The sequence below is a fragment of the Lactuca sativa genome, chromosome 7 (assembly GCF_002870075.4).
Source record: "Lactuca sativa cultivar Salinas chromosome 7, Lsat_Salinas_v11, whole genome shotgun sequence".
Taxonomy (NCBI): Eukaryota; Viridiplantae; Streptophyta; class Magnoliopsida; order Asterales; family Asteraceae; genus Lactuca; species Lactuca sativa.
Window position 1 is genome coordinate 78,073,309 of NC_056629.2, and position 13,514 is coordinate 78,086,822.

Below are 13,514 nucleotides of genomic sequence, written 5' to 3' on the forward strand. Positions count from 1 at the left end.
CACTTCAACCTATTATTAGTAGACGAAGAAACCTCTAATAATGTTAATGATCTATCTGACGAATACAATTATATGCCACTAAAGTTAAACTGTCTTTCGACTAAAAGATCCTTCATTAAAATGGTTGGACTTAAACAAGAGTTGCACAATATAGCCAAAGCGAGCATTCTGAAACTATTTAATTTCTTTAGAATTTAATCTAAAGCATTCACCTAATAGTTAATTAATATTAATATAGGTTTTAAGTACCAACAATACAACCTGAAATGAAGGAAATATCTTGGACTATTCTCTAATTAATACCTATACCACAGAGATTCGACTACCACATGTTCAATTTTAACTAACACACATTAAAGAACACCTGAAATACTCGAGAGATACTATCAACTTCTTTTAGACCCATTCCAACACAAACAACACATCATCTACATATAGAAAATGGCCTTTGGCCTAGAGGTAAGGAGTGACTCTCTCAAATAAGAGGTCATGGGCTCAAGTCTCACAAGGAGATGTAAGTGATGTTTTACGAATAGCCTTGTTTGCCATTATATATATATATATATATATATATATATATATATATATATATATATATATATATATATATATATATATATATATATATATATAACCTAACTCCGTGAATTAAATTACTATCCATTACATCTAGAATCTAAATATGTAGCCGACACATGGCTAAAATAAGTAAAATTAGAGAGCGTGGGTATCAAAGTCTAAGACCCTAAAATGATGAGAACTCATACATCAGACAATCATTAACTAAACTTGAAACTCTAGTGGAAGAAACAAACACAAAATATAACCTCTACATTTTCTCCAAAGCCGAGAGCCCTCATTACAAGATCATGGTACTCTCAAATCAATGATTCATTCGCCTTTTCAAAGCCAATGTTGAATATTATTAGCTTTCATTTCTTATTTTTATACCAATCAACAGTATCACTAATAACTCAAACCTCGGTCTCTAGGACTCCCGCCGTTCCATAACGCCCATCAGGTAACTCCCAAGCTAGGGGTACAAGGTTCTGAACCTCGTTGAAAATATGAAGAGGACACTGAGCTCTGATGTGGCCCTCCTAGCCACAATGGAAACAAACCCGCATACTCTGCCAGCAATCCCTACCAAAATGCCCCCTTGCCACACTTATGACATGAAAAAGATCAACACCTCCCACCATGAAACTTCCTATACATGCCACACTCGGAACTCCTCCCCTCAACTGATCCTAAACTCTGGTTGGCAGACTTGAACCGCTTGGCCACTAGTTGTGATTGTCATGAAGCTGTCCCTTCCTCCTTCTGCTAAAGCTCCAACTAAATCTCCCTTCTCCTTGTTCTTGACTTCAACTTGGTCAGTTTATGATATTGTTGAGTCGATACAAACTCTCGAATGTTCGTCTTAAGCATACTCAAGTATTGCGGCATCGACACCTGCACTGAAGTGGCATACTCAGGGCAGAAAAGATCTCTCTCCATAAACGTCTTGGTGATCTCCGCCACCGACTCAACCATTTGTTTGAGCGACATGTACTCTTGAGCCAGTCACTCTTGCTCCACAAGAGGAGCATACTCCATGTGGATCATGTCCAAAAGTTGCTACCAAGACACTACAGCTCGTTCTTAATGTGAAAATCTCTATGTCACAAACTCCCACCAATCCTTCGAACCCTAACAAAGAAGGTTCAACGGAAATTCACCTTCTGATCCTCGGGACACAAACATGTCTGGAAGCATCCCTCCATGTCAAATATCCATCAAAGAGAAATAATTGGGTCCCTGGCTCTCCTGAACTCCAAGGGTTTCATATAACTAAATTTCGGGTACTACATCACCCTGCCTCTCTGAGATCCTACAATGGTGACAGTCGATGTGGTTGCGGCAGCAGAGGCCTGCGTGATGGCGGAATAGCACCGGTCAAACTCCTCGATCAAAGCTGTCTTGACTGAACCAAATAACGCCATAATCACCTCCCTGATCGCCTTAGCCACTCTGCAAGCAGTGATCCTGCGGATCTCCTCATCACTTGGACCTGCCCTCGTGGTGCTACTAGCACCTGATCTTGCACCTCCAATGGTTGTCATACTATAAATATATAATGTAAAGATCAAACATCAAAACATAGTGCTCAAAAAACCAGGCCTCCTCCTATTTGTTCCTTAGTAGCCGTAAGGTTCCACCTAAATCTTATACGGATTTTGTGATTTAAGTAGTACGGGCCCACACTACCTTCCAAACATATCCGTAGTCGATTCAAAATTTATTTAAAGGCCCTAACTCACTACACTAGACCAGTACTAGGTGTACTGACACCCAAATGCTACTTAAGAGTAACAACTAACTTCCTAGACACTCCTCCTAGGATTGTCGTCACTCTCGCTCCACTGGTTGTTTTTGTGCGTGCTTTTTGTACACAATATGGAGCCAAATAGACTTTCTAATATTTCACTCTACCCTAAGTCCACAACCAAACAAGGAACAGGAAATTGATGGGAAAAAGAGGCTACAACTAGAATTCCTTAAGCGGAAAAACAATGAAACAATTCAATTGATTAGGACGCATGCAACCTAGTTTGATCTATGTCTTTCACATATTAGCAACATACTGTGAACATTATGTCTACAAAACTTTCCTATGAACAAACTAATTCATAAGACAAAAAATTAACCTTTAGATTGTTATTGTAAACAACCCTAAATCCTTCTTCAAATCTTTCGGTAGCTAGCATTACAAGCATCGTGCCTCTGATGGTTCACACCCAAAACTAGAAACTAAGGATTATAAAGAGGGAGGAGGAGAGAATTTCAGCCAGATCTCTTCTAGGTTTGGGAGTGCCAAATGTGTGAAGGGTAAGGCCTTTTGTATAGGTGAAGTAGCTTAGATCAAAAGATAGGTTTTAAGGAGGAAACCCTAATCACATTACTTGGTGACCAAGCAACTCATGGCCCCCATCCAAGAGCCTTCGAACGAAAATTCTAGTACCTTCCTAGAAATTTTTGTCCAACCTATTACAACGAGGTTCTAGAGACTTTTACCTGAACCATCAATAAATAGCGAAACAGTGCATGCACTTAAATTAATCCAATAAATCCAATATTAATTCTAATTAATTATTAATTGAATATCATAATTTCTAATTAATATATTATTCTCATAATATATTAACAAATTATATATACCCATTTATTAATAAAGTAATAAATCATTCTCTCTCTCTCTCTCTCAAATAAATATGTCTAATTGCTAGCTTTGAGGGCAACCCAAAAGGACTGTGTTACCATCAACTCAAGTTTATACCAATTATAGTTATGGGATTAGATACCTACTCTAATAGTCTCCCACTTAGATAATCCCAATAAAAAACTGCCAGTACAACTTCCAATTGATCAGCTAATTGTAGCTACCAAAAGCCACTGTCGAACTATGTCCTAGTCATTAACATGTCCTAAGATAAATGATCATATAATCCTCCATTCTACAAGATATCATTCATACATGAGACATGGAATAGAATCAATCTCATTGTCCAATACTTTTTTTCCTGATTTTTGATTTGTAATGACATGGAACTTCTAATCGAACACACCAATCAAGTCTTGGACGGGTCCGACACTATAAGTTAACACCAAATCACGGAGGGGCCAAAAGATATCACTTTTCCTGTTAAGGAAAAAGGAACGGATAAACTTTGACTTATATGCTTGCACCATTTACTCATCGAATCATGCACATCAATACGTTTTATAACATCAAGTTACTGATGCGTTTTCGTATCACCAATCCACAACTGACTTGTAAACCACAACTCAATATCTCCTTTTAAAGATTATAAGATATTATCATTTCAGAATTACTCGTGATAAATTGCATGAAGTAATTCTCTGAGCGTGGGTTAATCCAATACTTAAATCTCCATTTCAAAGTACTCATGAATATTGCAACAATACCATTGTTATGTCTAAAACCTTTTAGACTATCTACATTTCAATTCATGACATTCTTAATTCACTACTTACTTCCAAAAGTATGATCGACTGTGGAGTTTTGAATAATCAAATTATTTGAGAAGTAAAACATGCAAAAATAAAACACAATAATAAACAATTGACAAAAGCTAGTAAACAAACTCGTAAATAATTCTCTATTATTTAATCACCAAAAGTCAATTACGTTTACTTTGTTACAAGTTTCAAATAGCTATCTAACTTCTAAAACTAATATCATCTTTCAGACCAATGGTCCTAGCATGTTGAACACGCTTGACCCTACTCAGACCCTTTGTAAAGGGGTATGCATGATTTTGTTCTGATGATACACCCATCACAAAGAGGTGACCTTTTTCTACTCTATGTCTGATCAAATGGTATTTTATGTCAATATCTATTGATCTACTGTGATCTCTTGGTGTCTTAGTCAAAGCAGCCACACCTTCATTATCGTAGAAAATATCCATTGGCTCCTTAATGGCTGGAACAACCCCAAGGTCTCCTATGAAGTTCTTCAACCAAATAGCCTCTTTTGATGCTTCGCAGGCTGCTATGTACTCATATTCACAAGTAGAATCAACCACAGTCTCTTGTTTGGAACTTTTTAGGTTACCGCTCCTCCGTTTAGGCTAAACCCCTAGCCAGAGTTTGAACTGAAGTTGCCTCTGTCTTTTTGAAAGTTGGAATTAAATACCCAGTTACTCTTAAAGTATCACTGCCACCAAGCACAAGGACATAGTCCTTAGTTCTTCTCAGATATTTGACAATATTCTTAACTGTTATCCAGTAAGCTCTACCTGGATTTCCTTGATAACGACTGACCATGCTCAAAGCAAATGCCACATTAGGGCGAGGAGATGTCATAGCATACATGATAGAACCAACGGCGGAAGCATAGAGAACTCTACTCATTTCTGTTACCTCAACATCGGTACTCGGACTATGAGTCTTACTCAGTTTGGTATTACTCTATATAGGAAGTTCTCCTTTCTTGGAATTTTCCATACTCAAATGCTTTACCACATTTTCCCAGTATGTACTTTGAGTAAGTCTAATTAGTCTTTTATTCATGTCTCTTAAAATCCTTATCCCCAGAATATAAACAGCCTCTCCCAGATCCTTCCCAACAAAACACCTTCCAAGCCAAGACTTATGTGACACCCCCAAACTGGAACGACGAAAACATCCGAGGGTGGATGACATCGTTGCACCGTATCAAAATAATTAAATATAAATGAAACATAACAACACAAACATTCATACATTGAGGATTCAAGTTTACATTGTTTACAAAACTTTGTTTGTTCAAAAGTTAAATACAAATAACTGACAAGTAGAAAACACGAAACAGGGACGCCGGTCCACAAAATGGTTTGAATACCTGTTTACTGATTTCTTCAGAATACAAGTGATTTTGAAAAATGTCAACAATTAAGTTGGTGTGTTCGTAAGCATTTTGTGCGAGAAGGATTTGTAATGTTTTCATGCAAAATGATTTTGTATACTTCTAGAAAGTCTGATATTTTCTTTAATATGAACTATAAATGTATGTATTTCCATTGTATCTTTTCCTTGTAAAATGATAATGCATGTTTCTAGAAAATACAATGTTTTCTTAAATATGAAATGTAGATGTATGTATTTCATTTGTATATTTTCCTTGTAAAATGATAATGTATATTTACAGAAAATGCATAGTTTTATTAAATATGAAATGTAGATGTATGTATTTCCTTTGTATATTTTCCTTATAAAATGATAATGTATGTTTCCAGAAAATCCAATATTTTCTTAAAAATGAACTGTAGTCTTAAACCCTAAGACCAAAAATGTAAGAAATGTTGTACTGGAAAAAAAGAGCATGTAGTTATATCTCTTTATAAAACTAATGAAGTGTAAGTTACTCCGTAAACCAACTCGTTTTGCTAATCCCTATGTGAGTTATTATAACCAAGCTAATATGATTCATATGCCTGAATGACGTTCTTCAAGCGTCGGAGTTGGTACACTTTTGTCACCCTAGACTTGTCGGTATAAGTGTAGCTAATAGCTGAGGTGTAGGATTGCAATCCCTTATAGATCTATACACAACTATCTTGCTCTCCCTCAAGGAGACTCTGGTTATAACGTTGGACTTAAAGTGTATACTAGGTAGGTACGGTGAAGCGAATGTCTCACAACAGCATCAACAGATTCACAGGGACTATGACTCCTTTTTCTTGTAAAATGAAATAATTATACCTTCAAATAATTGTATGGTTCTTCCGAAATGAAAGTGAGGTTTGTGACTTCCAAACTATACTAATTGTAGTTTATCTTGTGCGTTTGTTGACACTATTTATACAATCTATTATTAAATATAAAGTTGTTATCTTGTCTAATATCAAAATATGAAATCCAAACATAATATTTTTGGGTTGTAACCCACCAAATTAGTAAATGACTATAATGTAACCATTTTTGCTAGAAAAACTATCTTTTAGTAGAAGTTTTCAGAAACCATGTAGTTTTGCAATTCAAACTAATATATATATATATATATATATATATATATATATATATATATATATATATATATCATAAATAATTGTACAAAAACTAGTATTAACCATATGTTATGCATTTAATATCTTATTTTTAACGTAAAGATGTAAACATGTAAATATTTGTGTGATAAACAAATTTTTACTTGTATTCACCCCACCCCCCCCCCCCCCCTTAATGACATGTATAAGCTTGAAAATATGGGGGTATTAACTCACCTTGAGTGGTTTTGTGGGTTATTTGAGAAGATGGTGTGAAGATTTCCAAGCCTAACACTTGAATGTGGTGGTTGAACTTTCTTGGCAAGAATGTTATCCTACGAGTTTAACACATAATAATATGTCTGTAAATATAATGAAACTAACGTAAAAGTGTATAAATACACTAGATTTGAAGAAATACTTACCAAGAATCTAAGAATAATCTTAGATAACTTGAACTTGGAAGATGTTTGGTTATGGTTCTTGAGAGAATATGGAGTAATAAAAGATAGAATGGAAATGGTGGTGTTTGTGGAGATGATCTCGTCCAAAGATAAGGTGGTAATTGATGGGATGTTTACTTGGAAATCTGTTGGTTAATTACTTGGAATGCTTCTGGGTAATATATAGCAAAGGAAAAGAGGAAAAGATCACAAAGTCAAACCTCTAATCTGCTTCCTTAAACCGAAATCACCCTAGAAAAGGGTTATAGAGGTGTTTTCGGCCATACATGACTGAAATACCTCCTTTCCTTTGTGATTTCGGTCCTAACTCCCTAACAAAATGGGTTTTCAGCCTTAGTGGGCTTTTTCTTGGTGTTTTTCGTCTTGAGGCTCCACGTGCAAGGGTTTTCGGTCTAAGCATCACCCATTAAAGGGTGATTTCGGCCTAGTGGTTTGGACTTATGGAGATTTCAGTTTTTGGGAGTTATTCCTTAAACTGTGCTTTTATTTCTAGTTTCCTGATTTTCAAGGTTTATTATGATAAGGTTCCCTAAGTATATATTATATTAACTTATACAAACAATGCCCTCATGGTTTGTAATATTTTTATTGCGACAAACTACGTTATGAATTCACTTGCACATGGTTACAATTTAGATCTTGCTTGATCCAAAATTTTCAGGTTGTCACATCATCCCCCTGTTAGAGAGAATTTCGTCCCAGAATTTATATCTTGAACGGATTCTTGGTAGCCCTAGGGAAAAGTTGTGGGTATTTTCGTTTCATCTGATTCTCGTGTTCCCAAGAAAATTTGGGTCCTCTCTTGGTGCTCCAACAAACCATCACTATTGGTATTTGACTCTGTGTCGTTCTTTTGATTCCCTGTCCACGATCCCCACATGTTCCTCTTTGGGGTGAAGGTTCTCGTTTATCTCACTTTCGTTGAATGGGACTACAAGAGTTCCGGTGGACAGACACTTGTTAAGGTTGGACACGGGGAACATGGGATGTATGTTGTTGAGTTCTGGCGGTAACTGAAGTCTATAGGCTACTAGACCGATCCTGGTGAGGATCTCAAATGGTACAATGTACCTTGGATTTAATTTTCCATGCTTCCCAACATGTATCATCCCTTTCCAGGGCGAGTCCTTAAACATGACGTGGTCGCAGACTTAGAATTCCAAGGGTTTCTGTCGTTCATCCTTGTAGCTCTTTTGTCGGTTCCTAGAGGCCTTTAGTCGTTCTCGAATTTGGATGATCTTTTCGGTTATCTCTCTAGCGATCTTAGGGCCGGTGTTGGTGCGGTCAAATGTTTACCCCCTTGCTAGTTGTGTGTCACCCACCTCAACCTAGTATAGGGGTGGCCTGCATTTACGTCCATATAGGGTTTCAAGGTTTCGAGCTTGCGCCTCCTTGAACTTCGGGGTGGACGTGAATGGATGGTCATGGCCAATAAAGATTTTGTACTTGACGCCCTAGAGGTAGTGTTTCTAGACCTTAAGGAGAACACTAGTGTCACCAAGGTTAAGGTTGTGTGTGGTGCAGTTGGCTTTATAAATATTAGGTTGTCTCGGGAATTTCTTCCTACAAAATTCCAAGCTGGTGGTATGCCGAATTTTGCTCGTTCCTTGAATTTGGTTGAATAGATTTTTGATTCAGAATAGGGGATATTGGCCATTGATAGCGGGTTTGTTTGGATCTTGGTAGTCAATGGTCATATGGACTATTCGTCCTTTCTCTTTATGAGCCAGAATGGCACTCTCTGAGGTGAGACGCTTGGTCCGATAACTTCTTTACTCGTTAGATCATTCTGTTGAATGGGCAAATTCCTACATTTTCGTCTGTGTTAAGCGTTATGGGGATTTGGCTACAGGAATGGCTCTAAGAGTCGAGTCGATTTTGAACCCAACATGGCACATGGGTCGTATTTCCGAAAGATCTTCTGGGAACGCATTGGGAAGGTTATAAAACTCTGGAATATCCTTGATGTCTTTCGCTTCCTGTTCCTTATTTCTATTGTGAGCGAAGAAAGAGTGTGGTACCTCTTACATAGGCACTTCTGAGTTTAGATGCAGAGGACGATTCAGAGGTTTGTGAAAGGTTTGTCATCATAGATAGCATGGGTTTCGTTATTTAGTACATTAATCAAAGGGTTTCTCATAAAGTATAATATGGGTTTGGTGAGGGCTTATCTAAAACGTGTAAATGGCCGCGCCATAGTTTCCTACTGTTATTGATATTAGGTTGGTTCTAGAAGAAAAGTTCGTTTAGAGTTAGAGTGCATCCTATGTATGTATTCTTGGTAGTTTTAGTTCATCCCCTAGCCATTTCTACCTGGAAAAATTTCATGAATGTTTGAGGGTTTTGATTTAGCATGCAATTGTACCTTGTGACCTACGAGTTTCCTTTCCGCACCTCTATTGTAAAGTACACATCCGTATGAATTAGTTGGGAAGAAGTGTACCGGTAATCATAATAGTGTCCTTCATTGCCTTCTCATGTTTCATTGTTGAAATTTTCCTGATGTCATTGACATCTTTGTACTTAGTCCTTGGGCACTCCCTCTTGAAATGCCTCATCTCCCTGTATTCGTAGCAAGCCTGACTCCTCCTAGCCTTAGCGGCTTGGGTGGCCTGTTGGATTGGCACTCTATAGAAGCAAGTTGTATGCCCTTTTCTGTTGCAATTCTTGCAATGCATCTCTCGGCTGGATCCTTTGTGATGTAATTTACATTTGTGGCATTTGGGTAAGTTTCCAGCATAGGATTTCGTCGGCACTAAGGCAGTAGGGATAGTGGTGGTATGGGTTGCCACAATTTGTTGTCTTTTAGCAGGTACCTAAGTCGAACGACCCCCTTTTTTGTTCCAAAATTTTCGTTTCTTGGGTAGTGCCCCTTAATAGTCACAGAAGTTCTTAGGTTTGTGATTTAGGGTGTCCTTGTAGGAACACACCCTTTGGTGTCCTTGGTTTCCATCAGGGTTGGTACTGCAGGCACCGCTCCTGTTTCTATTTGCGTTGATAAAGCTAAGTTGTACCATGACGGCTGTCATTGCGGCCGTTACGGTGGTTTGAAATGTAGTGAGGTCCATTTGTAGAATTACATGTTTTGTTGTATGATTCCCAAATGTTTTCGACCACACCATAAAAACGTACTTATGGTGGTAAGTAGTAGGTATTGTACGAATGTTAAGTTATCAAAATAGAACCTAAACATCAATACATTTAGTTGATTCGGGTTAGATGAGTTCTTGGAGGGCGTACCACTCTTGATTTACTACAACTATTTGTGATGAAAGATGAAATAAACCTAAGACATATTGCGAGTAGTGTAGTCACTAACTCACTCGGCTATACTAGTCTATCATATGCCAAAATGGCGCACAAGGTGCCCAGCCATTTCACTCATTTCGTGAGTAGCTTCCGCCGCCCTCTGTTCTGTTAAGGCTGCCCTAGCCTTAGCTACAAGGATTTGTTGTCTAGTAGCAACCACTTCCTCTTCTAAGGAGTGTATACGGCCTGTAATGTTCTCATGTTCTGTTTGTTGGTTCAGTAGGGCTCCTGAGTGGTGTTCTTGTTCTTCGTGGATGCGTCGAATTCGCATTATCGCATTCCGGGATTCGCCTCCAATCTCCATTACTTCATGATGGATAGCCTGAACCTGGGTGTCTATACGAGCCACTTATGGTACAATTAGAGGCAGTTCTTGACTTTTGAGGGTGCTGGGGCTCGAAGTATGGTGTGGGTGCATGCCTAATGCGGTTTGTCGGGCGTCTCCTCTAGTCTAGGCATGTATCTGGGTTGCCCTTGTGGAGGTGCAACCTGGAAAGAAGGGGGTGAAAGGGGCTCTTGCCTGCTCTCGATTAGCTAAGGTTCGCTAATGATCTCTCTCGTGCCTTCCTCATCATCTGACTCCACATGAGTATCCTCCTCCTTGTAATCCACCTCTTGGTATTGTTCAAGGCCTTCTTTTAGGTCCTCCTCGTCAACTTCTTCTGGTTCCTCCTTGTTCCATCTGATGGCTCCTATGGCAGGGTAGTAGGGGTCTTCATGCTGAAATTCAGCCATATCGTCTATGCGATAATAGAGGTATAAGAACTACATAGAGTTTTTAAGTGTATGCTTCTATGATATCCTAAAATACTCCTATAGAATTTTAAAGATTTCATTTGATTCTTGGTATCTTAGTATTTTAAAGATTTCGTTTGATTCTTGGTATCTTAGTATTTTAAGGTGTAGGCTAGGTAGGTACGGTGAAGAGAATGTATCACAAGAGCATCAACAGATTCACGAGGACTATGTCTCCTTTTTCTTGTAAAATGAAATAATTATACCTTTGAATAATTATATGGTTCTTCTGAAATGAAAGTGTGGTTTGTGACTTCCAAACTATACAAATTATAGTTTATCTTGTGTATTTGTTGATACTATTTATATAATCTATTATATAAAGATAAAGTTGTTATCTTGTCTAGTGTCAAAATATGAAATCAAAACATAATATTTTTGGGTTGTAAACCACCAAATTATTAAATGACTATAATGTAACCATTTTTGCTAGAAAAGTTATCTTTAAGTAAAAGTTTCCAGAAACCATGTAGTTTTACAAATCATAAATTTTCTTATGATTTTATAACATAGATTATGTTTGTTTTGTTAGTTTTGCAAGTCAAACTAATATATATATATATATATATATATATATATATATATATATATATATATATATATATATCAAAAATACTTGTACAAAAACTAATATTAACATATGTTATGCAATTAATATCTTATCTTTAACATAAAGATGAAAACATGTAAATATTTGTGTGATAAACAAAGTATTACTTGTATCCCCCCGCCCCCTAAAAACATGAAAAAGCTTGAAAATATGGCGGTATGAACTCACCTTGAGTGGTTTTGTGGGTAATTTGAGAAGATGGTGTTTGAACTTTCTTGGCAAGAATGTTATCCTAAGAGTTTAACACATAATAATATGTGTGTAAATATAATGAAACTAACGTAAAAGTGTATAAACACACTAGATTTGAAGAAATACTTACCAAGAATCTAAGAATAATCTTGGAGAACTTGAACTTGGAAGATGTTTGGTTATGGTTCATGAGAGAATATGGAGTAATAAAAGATAGAATGGAAATGGTGGTGTTTGTAGAGATGATCTCATCCAAAGATAAGGTGGTAATTGATTGAATGTTTACTTGGAAATATGTTGGTTAGTTACTTGGAATACTGTTGGGTAATATATAGCATGGGAATAGAGGAAAAGCATATAAATCACAAAGTCAAACATCTTATATGCTTCCATAACTTCCTCACACAAGGGTTTTCGGCCTTAGTGGGCTTGCTCTTGGTGTTTTCGGTCTTGAGGCTCCACATGGAAGGGTTTTCGGTCTAAGCATCACCCATTAAGGGGTGATTTCGGCCTATTGGTTTGGACTTAGGGAGATTTCGGTTTTTGGGAGTTATTCCTTAAAGTGTGCTTTTATTTCTAGTTTGTTAATCTTCAAGGTTAGTTACGATAATTTTCCCTAAGTATATATTATATTAACTTATACAAACAATGCCCTCTTGGTTTGTTATATTTTTATTGCAACAAACTACGTTGTGAATTCACTTGCACATGGTTACAATTTAGACCTGTTTTATCCAAAAATTTTGGGTGGTCAGAACTTAACCTCTTACAAGGTTGGAATGTCGTTTCCTATAATAGGTATGTCATCAACATACAAAACCAGGAAGGTTACTATACTCCCACTAGATTTGACATATACACAAGATTCATCATCACTTCTAGAGAAGCCAAACTCTTTGACCTTGTCGTTAAAGCAAAGATTCCATCTGTGAGAAGCTTGTTTCAATCCATAAATTGATTTCTCAAGTTTACACACTCTATTTGGATACTTTTCATCCACAAAACCCTTTGGCCGGCTCATGTAAACATCCTCATCCAAATTTCGATAAAGGAAAGCAGGTTTGACATCCGTCTGCCAAATTTCATAGTCATGAAACGCAGCTAAGGCGAGCATTATCCTAGTAGACTTAATTTTAGCTACTGATGAGAAGGTCTCATCAAAGTCAACCCCTGGGGTTTGAGTAAATCCCTTCACAACCAATCGAGCCTTGAAAGTGTGTACCTTTTCATCCATGTATGTCTTCTTCATAAAGATCCATTTGCAGCCATGTGTCTTACGAACTAGTACATTATCAACCAAATTCCAAACTTGGTTGTCATACATGGACTTAATCTCGATGTCTATTGCCTCTTTCCATTTGGTAGCCTCAGGGCCTGTCATTGCTTACTTATAGTCAGAAGGTTTACCTAAATTTACCAGTGTACTATCATTTATAAACTTATCACCATTTGTAGTAATATTGAATCCATAGAACTCAGGTGGCATTTTAACTCTACTGGAACTCCTAACATGTAATGATTTTTCAGTTGGTTCAACTAGAATTTCTCTCTCAGATTGAGCCCTAGCAACTGTTGGATTAATGTCTAAGTCCATAACTATAATTGGTAAGA